The following is a 13756-nucleotide window of genomic DNA, read 5'->3' as shown; positions in this document are numbered from 1 at the left end:
ATAACTAAAAGTCTAAGGTATAAGAAAACATACATAGTGAGCAATATTTAACTGCAAAACTGCAACACATATAGGTATTTAGCTATAGGAGAGCCCCTTAAGCACTCTTATACTCTAAACTAATTATTAATGCAATCTGTTCATTTTAGTTAGGCTCTAGAAACACAGTTCAAACTGCTTCCATAGAAAATGTGTACATACAACATTCCAAGAGAATTTTAATATCTTGAGGAAGATATTTTATTCTCTTTAGAGGCAGCCAATTTAACCTGAAAACAGATTCTAGCATTTTCCCTACATTTGTCCCAAAGGTTACTCACCCTTCCTAGTTTGCAGAATACATATTCACACATTAGCATTTTATACTAAAACCAAAATGCTTTACTTATGAATTATCCACTTAATTTGCATTTTATTGATGCAAAATATATCAATCAATCTGCAAATAGAATATAGAGGTTAAGGATATGAGGTGTGAAGTTCTGTTGCTTGGGTTTGAATTGCATTTTCATCACTTATTAGCTCTAAGCTCTTGGAAAAGCAATCTTTAACCCCTCTAAGCTTTAGTTTCCTTATCTGTAAAGTGAGGTCATAAATAGCACTTCATGAAGTTCTTAAGCAGATTTAAAAAGGAAATGTTTTTAAGATGTTCAGCACAGGTTCTGGTATGTAGTACATGCATGTTCATTCATTCAAAAATATTTTCTGATTTTATGCCATGTACTGGACACTGTTTTAGGCATTTGGGGTATATAATTAACCCAAGCATCAAAAATCCTTGCTCTCCTGAAGCTTGAATCCTAGTGAGTAAAAATGTTCATTATCAGCATAGTCCTTGATGCTATCATTATCATTATCAAGAACATCATCTGGATGAGTGTCCAGAAACTGTTCAAAGATTTTAGAGTCTACAAAGATAAGGATGCCCTTCAAGGAAGCATTACGAGGTAGGTCATCAGGCTCAGTGAATAATTCAGTTCATGGCCAATCAACTCTCAATTGCATATCAGGGTCTTACTGTATCAAAGGCTATTATATTAAATCTGTCAAGCTCCAAGAACTATATAGTAGACAGGTTCATGTGCAATCATAATGCTTGGGGGAGAAAAGAGTTAAAAGGTAGCTGTTTCACAGAACCCTAGGCCACAGCTGCAGTCCCTGGGGCAGAGTGTCCCTTTGATCCCCCTTTTCCCCACAGAAAGGAAACCAAGAAATGAAACATGAAAATGTTTGTTTCAAATTTCCAGATGAGTCCCCTGGAAGCACAACTTCCAAAGAAAACAGGGATCCCTCTAGAGGGTAAATAAACAGCCTCTCTTTTTTCCATTCAAAGGAGAGACAGCCATCTCTATTGATCAGTAAGAGTACTGTTGGCAATACGAAGAGGGTGCAGACATAAACACAAGTGATGAAAGACATCAGCGACATCAGAGAGAAAGTAATGCCATTAATGACATTGATATCTGTCATTTTTGTGTTTGGGGAAAGTCCTTCTTGTCTCACATCTGGAAAATGATTCTAAGATGTCTCACAAGAAGAGGAGCTCACATGGTACTCTGAAAGCTAACCAGGTCAGAAACAAAGAGAACATTGCCCTTTTACACATTGAGTGGATAGATACAGCAATGCAAAAGTGACCTTACCCTAGGCAGGATCACTGAGAAGAGTGGATATTCATGTCAGCTCTGTATTTGTATGACATGGATGCAGGGAATCTTTCTCTGTGTGTATAACCCAGGTCTCCTAAAAAATGTGATCTCTCAGCTGAAAGCTGGCTAAAATTAGTCAGTCAGAGGAGGCATGGGAATAGGGAAGCAAGAGTGTTCTATGAAGAGGGACAGCCTATGGGAAAGACACAAGGCAGAGCTCATTATTCAGTCTGGCCAGGAAGCTAGACAGAAGCCAGATAGCAGTGCTTTGTTACTATGACATCAAAAGCATGCACATAATATTGAGATTCATGATATTCATAGTATTCCATGAAGATTGACCCCATTCATTAAAAAGTAACTATTAAACAATTATAATTATTATCAGCACAACCCATAAAATGATCATCTATAATTAAATATTTATACTATGTAATCAGATCATACATAGTTTGATATGTCAAACACATTTGACATACAATATATATTTACAAAATGACTATTAGTTATAAGTATCATTTATTAAGCATTCACTGAATGCCTGCTCCTTGTCAAACACTGTTCTAAGTGCTGGGTGTTCTCTCTTGAACAGATTAGGTTGAGAACTCTGCCCTCATTAAGCTTGCAATTGTGGGGAAGAAAGCAGATAATAAGCTGGTACATTTAAAAAATGTTTATGTAGTAAAACAAAACCTGGAAATATAACAGATTAACTTCAGAATGAGAGAGTAAGAAGGGAGGGACTTTAGATAGGGTGTCTAGTTTAGGCCTTTCTGTAGACATGACATTTGATATGAGACATAAATGTCAAGAGGACAGTCAGAAGAGCATTCCGGGAACATAAATTGAGAGTTTAAGGCCACGGGGTATAAACAAGCTTAAAGTGTTCAAGAAATGTAAAGAAGGACAATGTGAATGGAATGTTCGAGGGACAAAGAAGGTTGTATGAGATGCGCTTAGAGAAGTAAGGGCTGTACAGGTGAGGTTTTGCAGATCCTGGGAAGTTAGAGAAGGAGTGTAGATTTCATTTTCAATTAAATAGAAAGCAAAGCTATCTTTGTTCCTTCTCAAATTCCTTAGAGAGAGCTCTAGGAAATGTCAAAGTACGCATTTCCTGTGCACTTGTCAATTAGCCCTCTTGGCTACCATATAGCACCTGCCATTTTTTTTTCCTGTCTTTTCCTGCTCCAGCTGGTATAGGTTCACCTATAACATAAATGACCACAAAAATACCACTATGTCACAAACATCAAGACTGCCTTGAGGTTACAAAATTTATTTCCAAGCACTAAAGAGTGATGCCCTGTTTGCACTCCAAATGGTTCTGACTCACAGAGATGTATCTACCCTGTGCTCCAGTATCTGCAACACTGTGCTACAAAGTCACCCCAAATGAGGAAGGTGCCCCATCTTGTCCCTCTATGTACTGCATCCTAGCACTTAGGTACATATATATTCCAGTACATACACAGAATACCAAACACTAGAGATCTCTGCTCTTTATATCCTACAAAGACTTGAGTGATACAGTTTCTATATTTCTATTTTTTTCAATCACATATTATGATGTTTTTAGACCCCAGGACTCAGGTCTTTCAGACCTGGGTTTGAGAACAGTCTGAGTCATAGACATTATTATGTTCTTATAGTCTTTCCTTCATTTTCTCCTTTCCTCTCCCAAGCTAATATTGGACAGCATTTGCAACGCACAGCTCTCCTTCCAATGGAAGAGTTCTTTGCCAAGATGCCACACAGTTTCTCAAATAAATAGACCTTTTTTAAACATGGCACTACTGGTCCTCTAGACCAGCTACAACTACCAAACTGAAACTTTGAGATCATTAATAATCCTGATAAGATAAATCTCACCAGAATGGCAGATATGGAAACCTTCCAGAGTGGCTGATAAACAGATGTAAGGAAGTGAAGACAAATTCTAGGCAACTCTTTCAAGAAATGTTGTTGCAAAGAGAATCAGAGAAATGGGGATAATGCTAGAATAGGATAAATATTAATAATATCTTATATTTTATGTGTAGAACTGAGGTTTGCAGAATCTTGCCCATGTGAGACTGTTAACAAACTATAAGATATGGGTCTCAATTCCAAGTCTTTCTGATCTCAGATCACATTCTTTCCACTATACTATGGTGTAATGTATGTGTGAACAGTTCAGCCTGAAAAACTAACCTTCAACATACAAAAGCCATTTTAATTCTATAAAAGTATTTCTTTTTACATAGTATTCTAGGAGGCTTCCCTGGTGGCTCAGATGGTAAAGAACCTGCCTTCAATGCAGGAGACCTGGGTTTGATCCCTGGGTAGGGAAGATCCCCTGGAGAAAAGAATGGCAACCCACTCCAATGTTCTTGCCTGGGAAATTCCATAGGCAAAGGAGCTTGGCAGGCTACAGCCCATGAGGTCTCAAAGAGTTGGACATGACTGAGTGACTTCCACACCACACCATAGTATTTTAGGAAGGAAACTTAAATATTCAACCTGTTACATTGATAATCAAGGCATATAGTGCCTTTATTAAACAGAGCTGAGAAAACAGCAGAAACATAGAGGAAATAACTACTGTATTTGCTGAATGTGAAAGCTCTGCATCACATTTGGTTTATCCACAAAACCTCAACAAAACCTTTTGATTGACTTAAAAATAATAAAGGAATGGAACTTACATTTTTACCTCCTGCTTTATTTAATTCATATATCACACTAAGACCTTTAGATTTATTTTTTATAGTCTCAGTGGAAAACTACAGATGATAAATGACCCTTTACAGATTTCTCTGAGTGTCAACCAGGACAGTAAACACAACTTGCCACTTTTCAAACCCTCAGGTTATTTTTGTAGTTTCTTGATTTTGTGGTAAGTGCAATCCACAACAGAAAATCAATACGGATGGGTAAGCACAGCATGGTCACTGCCCTTGAAGAGTTTATGTTACTGGAATAAGTGTCACACAGAAATAGAATGGAAACAAGGAGTAGACACATGTTCATAATGAATATGATTAATTTTCCTTTTAAAAATTGGTTTATAGTGAAGAAACTCTCAAAAACAACAATATTGAGATCTGAACATTTTCAATTATCTCATTTTGCCTATAAAATATCTGTGATTTGGTTTCCAATTAAAAGATAATGCCATACATGACAACTTGGATGAATCTCTGAAGAATTATAATCAGTAAAAAAAAAAAGCCAACTTCTAAAGGTTGCATACTATATGATTGCATTTATATACCAAAGATGAAATTCCAAAATTATAAGAGAGAACAGATTAACGGTTGCTAGAGATTAGGGATGGAGATTGAGTGAAGGTGAGTGTGGTTATAGATGGGTAACACAAGGGATCCCTGTGGTGATGGAATTGTTCTGTATGTTGACTGGGTAAATGCCTGTGTTCTTGTTGGGATATTGTATGATAGCTTTGCAAGACATTGGGGGGAATTATGCAAAAAGTAGACTGGGTTTCTCTGTATTATTTCTTAAGATTGCACCTGAATTTACAATTACCTCTAAATAAAAATATGAATTTAAGTGAAATGGAAGACCTTCCTATATATACAGTACTATAGATAGTCATATACAAACCAGTAGCCATGCCTAAAACTGTAATGATAATTGTCCTTTCCCCAAATCCCTATAGAAACAGTAGAAAACCATTTAAAATTATGACTCTGGGTTTTATTCCCTTTTTTTCCTAGAAATAAATGTTACTAAAACTGAATTTCCCTTGGTATCACAAAACAAGAAGTGCCAGATTTGAAATAGTGCCCCAACGAGCAGATGGTCTAAGAATTGTGTACTACTTTTCTGTTGTCATATCTGTGAAGGTATAATTAAATTTCCAATAAAAATGAAGACATCATTAAGAAACCTTCCTGAGACACACAACATACAGGAAATATAAAAATAATGTGCATTTGGACAGAAACATCAAAAAGTAAGAAATATTTAGAATTTCCTTAGTTATAACTAGACAGTTTGGTTATTAAAGATTAAATGTCATGCACTTAATTACTTTTCAAGTAGTATCAAAAGTCACCTCCCACATTGGGAATCAAAAAAACAAAAACAAAAACAAAAACAAAAAAACGCACTCTTAACACCTCCATTAACAAATCAGACTGCCTTCAAGCAAGGAGGCACTACTCAAATCTTGGCATCCCTTAGAAACCAGTTTCCCCAGCCCAGTTTCTATCCAAAAACAATAGTTCACATGTTGGAGAAAAGTAGTTACTGAGGAAAAACCTTATTCATTTCCCCTGCAGAAGCCAAGCCTCTAGTCCTGGCAACCAAATGCATGACAATCCACTCACATACAATGCAGCTGGCGAGCTTCACTCTGAGCTTCACCCAGTCCCTGGGTGGGGAAGATCCCCTGGAGAAGGAAATGGCAACCCACTCCAGTATTCTTGCCTAGAGAATCCCATGGACAGAGAAGCCTGATGGGCTAGAGTCCCTGGGACTGCAAAGAGTCAGACAGGACTGAGTGACTACACTTTCAAAGGACCTTTTATGAAGGTAAATCAAATCATAAATAACTGGGTTCTGTAGAAAATAAGTTGCCTGATCAGTGTCCTCTCTATAAGCCTTCATTTATTTATTCATCCATCCAATATACAGTGGGCATCTATTGTAACCCAGCAGGACCCTATGGGGCCATCTCGGGACATGCCTTCCTTTATATATCTGGATAGGATCACCAATGTGATGGACACGAGTTTGAGTCCGCTCCAGGAGTTGGTGATGGACAGGGAAGCCTGGTGTGCTGCAGTCCATGGGGTCGCAAAAAGTTGGACACAACTGAGCTGAAATTGAACTGAAAGTAATAGTATCTGATGCACTGATGCACATTTCCTGAGTTGTTTTACAGGTGTGAAAACCCAGGACCAAAATAGTTAAGATGTTAACTACTTGATAGCCATAAGCACACAGCCCCAGGCCTCCTGGAGCCTAAGGACTGACAACCTCTGTGACACCACTCTGTACTCTCATCATTAGCCAATCAGAGAATTGTGCATAAGCTGATCACAGACTGTGTGACACTCCCCACCCCCAACCTGGCTTTTAAAAATGTTTTGCCGAAAATCTTCAGGGAGCTTGGGATTTTAGGGCATGAGCCACACATCTTGGTGCATGGCCCTGCAATAAACCTTTTTTTCTGCTCCAAACTGCAACATTTTGATTTGTTGGCCTCACAAACTGGTGCTAACACAATCGTGTAAAACAAACAAAAAAAATGTAGTAAGTAAGGGAATGGACTCTAAATTTAGGGAGAATTGAAAAAAGAGTCAGGCTTTTCAGATACAAAAGGTCATAGCTTGCATGTTTTCATTTATATGAATGTCCAGAATAGGCACATCACTAGAGATAGAATTGTTGAAACTGGGGAAGGAGTAAGTCAAACTGTATATTGTAACTCTACTTATTTAACTTATATTCAGAGTACATCACGGGAAATGCCATGATAGATAAAGCACAAGCTGGAATCAAAGTTGCTGGCAGAAATATTAATAACCTCAGATATGCAGATGACACCACCTTTATGGCAGAAAGCAAAGAGTAACTAAAGAGCCTAGTGATGAGGATGAAAGACGAGATTGAAAAAGCTGGCTTAAAACTCAATAATCAAAAAACTAAGATCATGGCATCTGGTCCCATCACTTCATGGCAAATAGATGGGGAAACAATGAAAACAGACAGACATTATTTTCTTGGGCTCCAAAATCACTGTGGACTGTGACTTCAGACATGAAACTAAAAGACTCTTGCTCCTTGGAAGAAAAGCTATGACAAACCTAGACAGCATAACAAAAAGCAGAGTCATCACTTTGCCAACAAAGGTCCACATAGTCAAAGCTATGGTTTCTCCATTAGTCATGTATGGATGTGAGAGTTGGACCATAAAGAAAGTTGAGCACTGAAGAACTGATGCTTTTGAACTGTCGTGTTGGAGAAGACTTTTGAGAGTCCCTTGGACTGCAAGGAGATCAAACAAGTCAATCCTAAAGGAAATAAAAACCCTGAATATTCATTTGAAGGACTGATGCTGAAGTTGAATCTCCTATATTTTGGCCACCTGATGGGAAGAGCCAATTCATTGAAAAAGACCCTGATGGTGGGGAAGACTAAAGGCAGGAGGAGAAGGAGGCAACAGAGGAAGAGATGGTTGGATGGCATTACTGACTCAGTGAACATGATTTTGGGCAAGAAGGATGTTGAAGGACAGGGAATTCTGGCATGTTGCAGTCCATGGAGTGGCAAATAGTTGGACATGACTGAGTGACTGAACAACAACAAGAGACAGAAAGCAGATTAATTGTTGCCAGTGGTGGGAAAGGGGAATGGGCATTCATTTTGTGGTGATTAAAATGTTTTGAAACTAGATAGATGTGAAGGTTGCACAAGATTGTAAATGAACTAAATTTCTCTGAAATTTTGATGTTAAAATGATTAACTTTATTGCTGTTAATCTTATTTCAGAAAAAATTATTCAATTTTATTTTTTTTAATTTTTTCTTTTTCTCTTTTATTTTATTTATTTATTTTTACTTTACAACATTGTATTGGTTTTTCCATATATTAACATGAATCCATCATAAAATCCAGACTTCTCAACTATGTAGTTGCATGATCTTAGACAAGTTTTATGAGCCTCCTTGTACCTTTCAGTTTCTCAGAGAATTGTAGGAGCAGAGCTTGCCACTGCTAAATATTAATACCTCTTTGCCATGTGGATTATTTTAGGCAGGGTCATCTCAGGTGGCTGTGTGGTAAAGAACCCACCTGCCAATGAAGGAGATGCAGGTTTGATCCCTGGATCAGGGAGATCCCCTGGAGAAGGGAATGGCAACCTGCTCCAATATTCTTGCCTGAAGAATTTTATGGAGAGAGGAGCCTGGTGGGCTACAGTCGAAGGAGTTGCAAAGAGTCAGACTAGACTGAGCACATGTACACATATACTTTGACTGAAAATAATGAAGGCCCCAAAAAGGAAAAGCTATCACCATAAATATCTGCACACCACAGGCCAGCTGTGGTGGGGGGACCAGGACCTACCCTGTGATCCATTGCCTCTGCCTGGCCCAGCTAACATTTGTTTACCAAATGTTTGCTCTTCCATCTCCATGTCAATTGCCTTCTTCAGCTTTGAAGACCCAGACCACTACCCCCAACATCCTCCTGTGTCTTTAGCTGAAGATAGTGTTTAAAGTGAGGGTTTCAGCCATTTTGGCAAGCTACTCAGTTCTCCTGGGTCTCTCTCATGTATACATATTCTTAACTTTGTTTGATTTTTTTCTTGTTAGTCTGTTCCTTGTCAATTTTATTCTTAAACCAGCCAGAAGAACCTAGAAGAATAGAGGAAAATTTCTTCCTCCTTAACAGTATAAATTGGGATAACACTTGTTGTTTCATTGATTAACTTCTGTAAGGTCCTTTACATGATATTTGAAAGTCTGTGGTTATAGTTACATGCTATACAGGGGTGAGGAAAGGAGGGATGATACTTTGAACAGAAAGAAGTCAGAAATGGGCCCTGACCTCAAGTTGTTCATGGTCAATATGGGGTAACAGAGAAGTAAACATTGACTTTTGATTGTGTCCACTGGGGACAAAAAAGAAAAAAAAAATGTGCAACATAAAGTTTGACAATTATGCCTTATTTGGCAGACTTCCTGAGAACTCAAGCCCAGAAGACAGCCTCTCAGATAGCTCAGAGGCTCTGTTCCAAAGAGGTAAGAGAGGAGCCAGGAGTTTCTGCAAACAAAACAAAACAAAAAAACTAAAAAAAAATTGAGTAGTAGAAACATCAAAAGATTATTGTTAATTAAAGAAAAAGCAGACATCTCAAGTTAATGAATTTACCACTTTTCTGTGTATGGGAGGATGCAAGTGTCTGGGCTCACTGAAATCCTTCCTTTAATATGCACCTTAACAATGAAGTGCCAGTATCCATTTTTCTCCATCCTTAATCCCCTCAGGGTGCATCACAGGGGTGGGGGCAGATGTAGAGGCTGATGGTTTGCTGGCTGCAACATGTTTTGTTTACTGATATGGCAGGTGACATTTTTTGTTCACAATAGAATTCAGCAAGTATAGGATAAAGGACTGAATACAATATGGGAACATAGAACAGAAAAAGGATCGTTTTACTTGCAGGAATCAAGGAACTTCATTGAGGTCCTAGCATGGGTCATGAGGATAATTTAGACATTACTAGGTAAAAAGAAAAGACATTCCTGGCAGAAATAACAGGTACAAAAAGGATAGGATTATGAAAGTTCTGTTTTTCCTTTGTTCATGAGCTTTAGGAAAATCTTATACTTCAGAGGAGACTATAAGCACTGGGAGCTCTTAGGCTCAAATATTCTGGAATGTGAAGTCAAGTGGGCCTTAGAAAGCATCACTATGAACAAAGCTAGGGGAGGTGATGGAATTCCAGTTGAGCTATTCCAAATCCTGGAAGATGATGCTGTGAAAGTGCTGCACTCAATATGCCAGCAAAATTTGGAAAACTCAGCAGTGGCCACAGGACTGGAAAAGGTCAGTTTTCATTCCAATCCCAAAGAAAGGCAATGCCAAAGAATGCTCAAACTACCACACAATTGCACTCATCTCACATGCTAGTAAAGTAATGCTCAAAATTCTCCAAGCTAGGCTCCAGCTATATGTGAACCGTGAACTTCCAGATGTTTAAGCTGGTTTTAGAAAAGGCAGAGGAACCAGAGATCAAATTGCCAACATCTGCTGGATCATGGAAAAAGCAAGAGAGTTCCAGAAAAACATCTATTTCTGCTTTACTGACCATGCCAAAGCCTTTGACTGTGTGGATCACAATAAACTGTGGAAGATTCTTCAAGAGATGGGCATACCAGAGCACCTGACCTGCCTCTTGAGAAACCTATATGCAGGTCAGGAAGCAACAGTTAGAACTGGACATGGAACAACAGACTGGTTCCAAACAGGAAAAGGAGTACGTCAAGTATGTATATTGTCACCCTGCATATTTAACTTATATGCAGAGTATATCATGAGAAACGCTGGACTGGAAAAAACACAAGCTGGAATCAAGTTTGCTGGTAGAAATATCAATAGCCTCAGATATTCAGATGACACCACCCCTATGGCAGAAAGTGAAGAGGAACTAAAAAGCCATCGGTCTAACTGTTGGGTCTGCAGAGCGCTTCCCTCTTCATCTGTGGAAGGCTTCCCGTGGTGGACATCCCCACTTCAAGGAAAAGACTTTCTCCAAGTCTGTGAATACCTTCGATAACAATCACATGCAATGCCTCTTCTTCATCTGATGACATTTACCAACCCTAAAATGGACTGGTGCAACACTTTGCACTTTAACTATGGACATAATGTGACTTTTAATTTTGATTTTGGTTGTTTTGTTCTTGCTATTTGCTCCCTGCATCTGTAACTGTATTACTGGATTTGTTTCTAGCCGCATGAAAGCTTTTAAGTTACAAATGGTTGCTCAAACTTCTGCTACTGCTGTAGCTTCCTCCAGCAACTATTTGGGGCCCCTGGATCAGATATCCTCAATATGAGGATTAGGAGAATATGTTGCCTCACCAATTTAGGGACAATGCCCCATGTCAGCTCGGAAGCAGTTCTGGAATGAGAACGATGCCCCTTTTCCCTAGGCAACATAATTCTCCTAAAAGAAAAGGGGGGAATGAGAGAGTCAGTTCCTAGGCAGGTTGATAGGGAGTCTAGGGGTCCTCAAGGAGAGAGGGGTCTGGAATTCTCAAGGAGGAAGAAAGGGCAAACTTTTTTTCTTTCTCCACATTCCTTAGGATTATTTAACAATAATGTATCCTGCCTAAGGACAGTCTTTGGATTCAACCTTTTGTTATCTTAAAATGTTAATTACGGGAGTAGACCTGGTCTTTACAAGGATGTATCTTGCCTGAGGACAGTATTACCTTAAGATGTAAATTATGGGAGTGGGTCTGATGAGGTCTTTGCAACCTCCAGACATTCTTTGGATTATATAACCTCATTGTTAACACTAGCAAGCGGGTAGTCTTTTTGCCCCCTTCTGATACCTATGTCAGAAGCTTTCTCTATCTTCTTTATACTTTAATAAAACTTTATTACACACACACACACACACACACACACACACACAAAAGAAAGTGAAAGTGGAGAGTGAAAAAGTTGGCTTAAAGCTCAACATTCAGAAAACGAAGATCATGGCATCTGGTCCCATCACTTCATGTGAAATAGATGGGGAAACAGTGGAAACAGTATCAGACTTTATTTTTCTGGGCTCCAAAATCACTGCAGATGGTGACTGCAGCCATGAAATTAAAAGACGCTTACTCCTTGAAAGGAAAGTTATGACCAACCTAGACAGCATATTCAAAAGCAGAGACATTACTTTGCCAACAAAGGTCCGTCTAGTCAAGGCTATGGTTTTTCCAGTGGTCATGTATGGATGTGAGAGTTGGACTGTGAAGAAAGCTGAGCACTGAAGAATTGATGCTTTTGAACTGTGGTGTTGGAGAAGACTCTTGAGAATCCCTTTGACTGCAAGGAGATCCAACCAGTCCATTCTGAAGGAGATCATCCCTGGGATTTCTTTGGAAGGACTGATGCTAAAGCTGAAACTCCAATACTCCGGCCACCTGATGCAAAGAGTTGACTCATTGGAAAAGACTCTGATGCTGGGAGGGATCGGGGGCAAGAGGAGAAGGGGACAACAGAGGATGAGATGGCTGGATGGCGTCACTGACTCAATGGGCATGAGTCTGAGTGAACTCCGGGAGTTGGTGATGGACAGGGAAGCCTGGCATGCTGCAATTAATGGGTTCGCAAAGAGTCGGACATGACTGAGTGACTGAACTGAACTGAAGATGAAGACATTAAATCATCCAGGCCAAGGGACTTATTAGAAAATTCTTTTGCAAGCCTATATAAAATGAGAATTATCAAAAAATAAGGAAAAGTATAATAAACAATGTAATTAAATGTAATAAATTTGAACTGTTGGACAGTTTTCATTTCAAAGAATTAAACAGAATATATAAGGTACTGTCTACTAGATCTTCGGAGAAGGCAATGGCAACCCACTCCAGTATTCTTGCCCGGAAAATCCCATGGGCAGAGGGGCCTGATGGGCTGCAGTCCATGGGGTTGCTAGAAGTTGGACACGACTGAGCAACTTCACTTTATTTTTTCACTTTCATGCATTGGAGAAGGAAATGGCAACCCACTCCAGTGTTCTTGCCTGGAGAAACCCAGGGATGGGGGAGCCTGGTGGGCTGCCGTCTATGGGGTCACACAGTCGGACATGACTGAAGAGACTTAGCAGCAGCAGTAGCAACTAGATCTTAGGCCTTTCAAATCAAGGACCAGTAGGAAAGAAAACTAATCTAAGTGGAATTCTGTGTTGCCTTCTACTGTGTAATTTGCTGGTTTCAACTCTCCTTCAAATGTCAAATAAACATGCCCCTTTCTTGCTGAAACTCAAGACTGTTGAATGATGATGCTTGAATAATGCTATTTTCAAATAACAAAGAAGGGTGCTCCGTTAGGTTGTCAAATCTAATTTTGTCTGTGCTTTATCTTTACTCTGTTGTTTTAAGGTGGTAGAGTTATATCATATAGCTGCCAAGGAACAGTGATTTTTCAGAAAAGAGGTTTCCTTTTGAACTTCGTATATAATAGGCCAGGATATATGAATTCAAATGGTAGCCTAGTTTAGTGGAAAGGTCATGAAGTCCTTGAATGACCTTGAGCAACTCATATGTCTCATTTGGCTCTTATAAAGAACAATGAGATAAAGCAGGTGAAAGTATTTGCTGTACTTCAACTGTTAAGTCATTTACTGTGAATCTGCATCTTCAATGGTGGATGATAACTACATGCTTCTGAATTAATAAGATTTCAGAGAGCAAATATCTTCAACATTTAACTTATATCATGTCCATAAACACATTCTTTGGAGATTAAAGCTGTCCATATGACTCCTAGCAGCAAAGCTGAAAATTCAAATGCTTCTTATCCACTCAAACTGTTGAATGAATCCATAATGTAGAAGCTATTGGATTGCAATGGATACAGAAGAAATTGACAAT

Source organism: Bubalus kerabau, chromosome X, assembly GCF_029407905.1.
Source record: "Bubalus kerabau isolate K-KA32 ecotype Philippines breed swamp buffalo chromosome X, PCC_UOA_SB_1v2, whole genome shotgun sequence".
Lineage (NCBI taxonomy): Eukaryota > Metazoa > Chordata > Mammalia > Artiodactyla > Bovidae > Bubalus > Bubalus kerabau.
Note: the sequence above shows the minus strand (reverse complement) of the source record.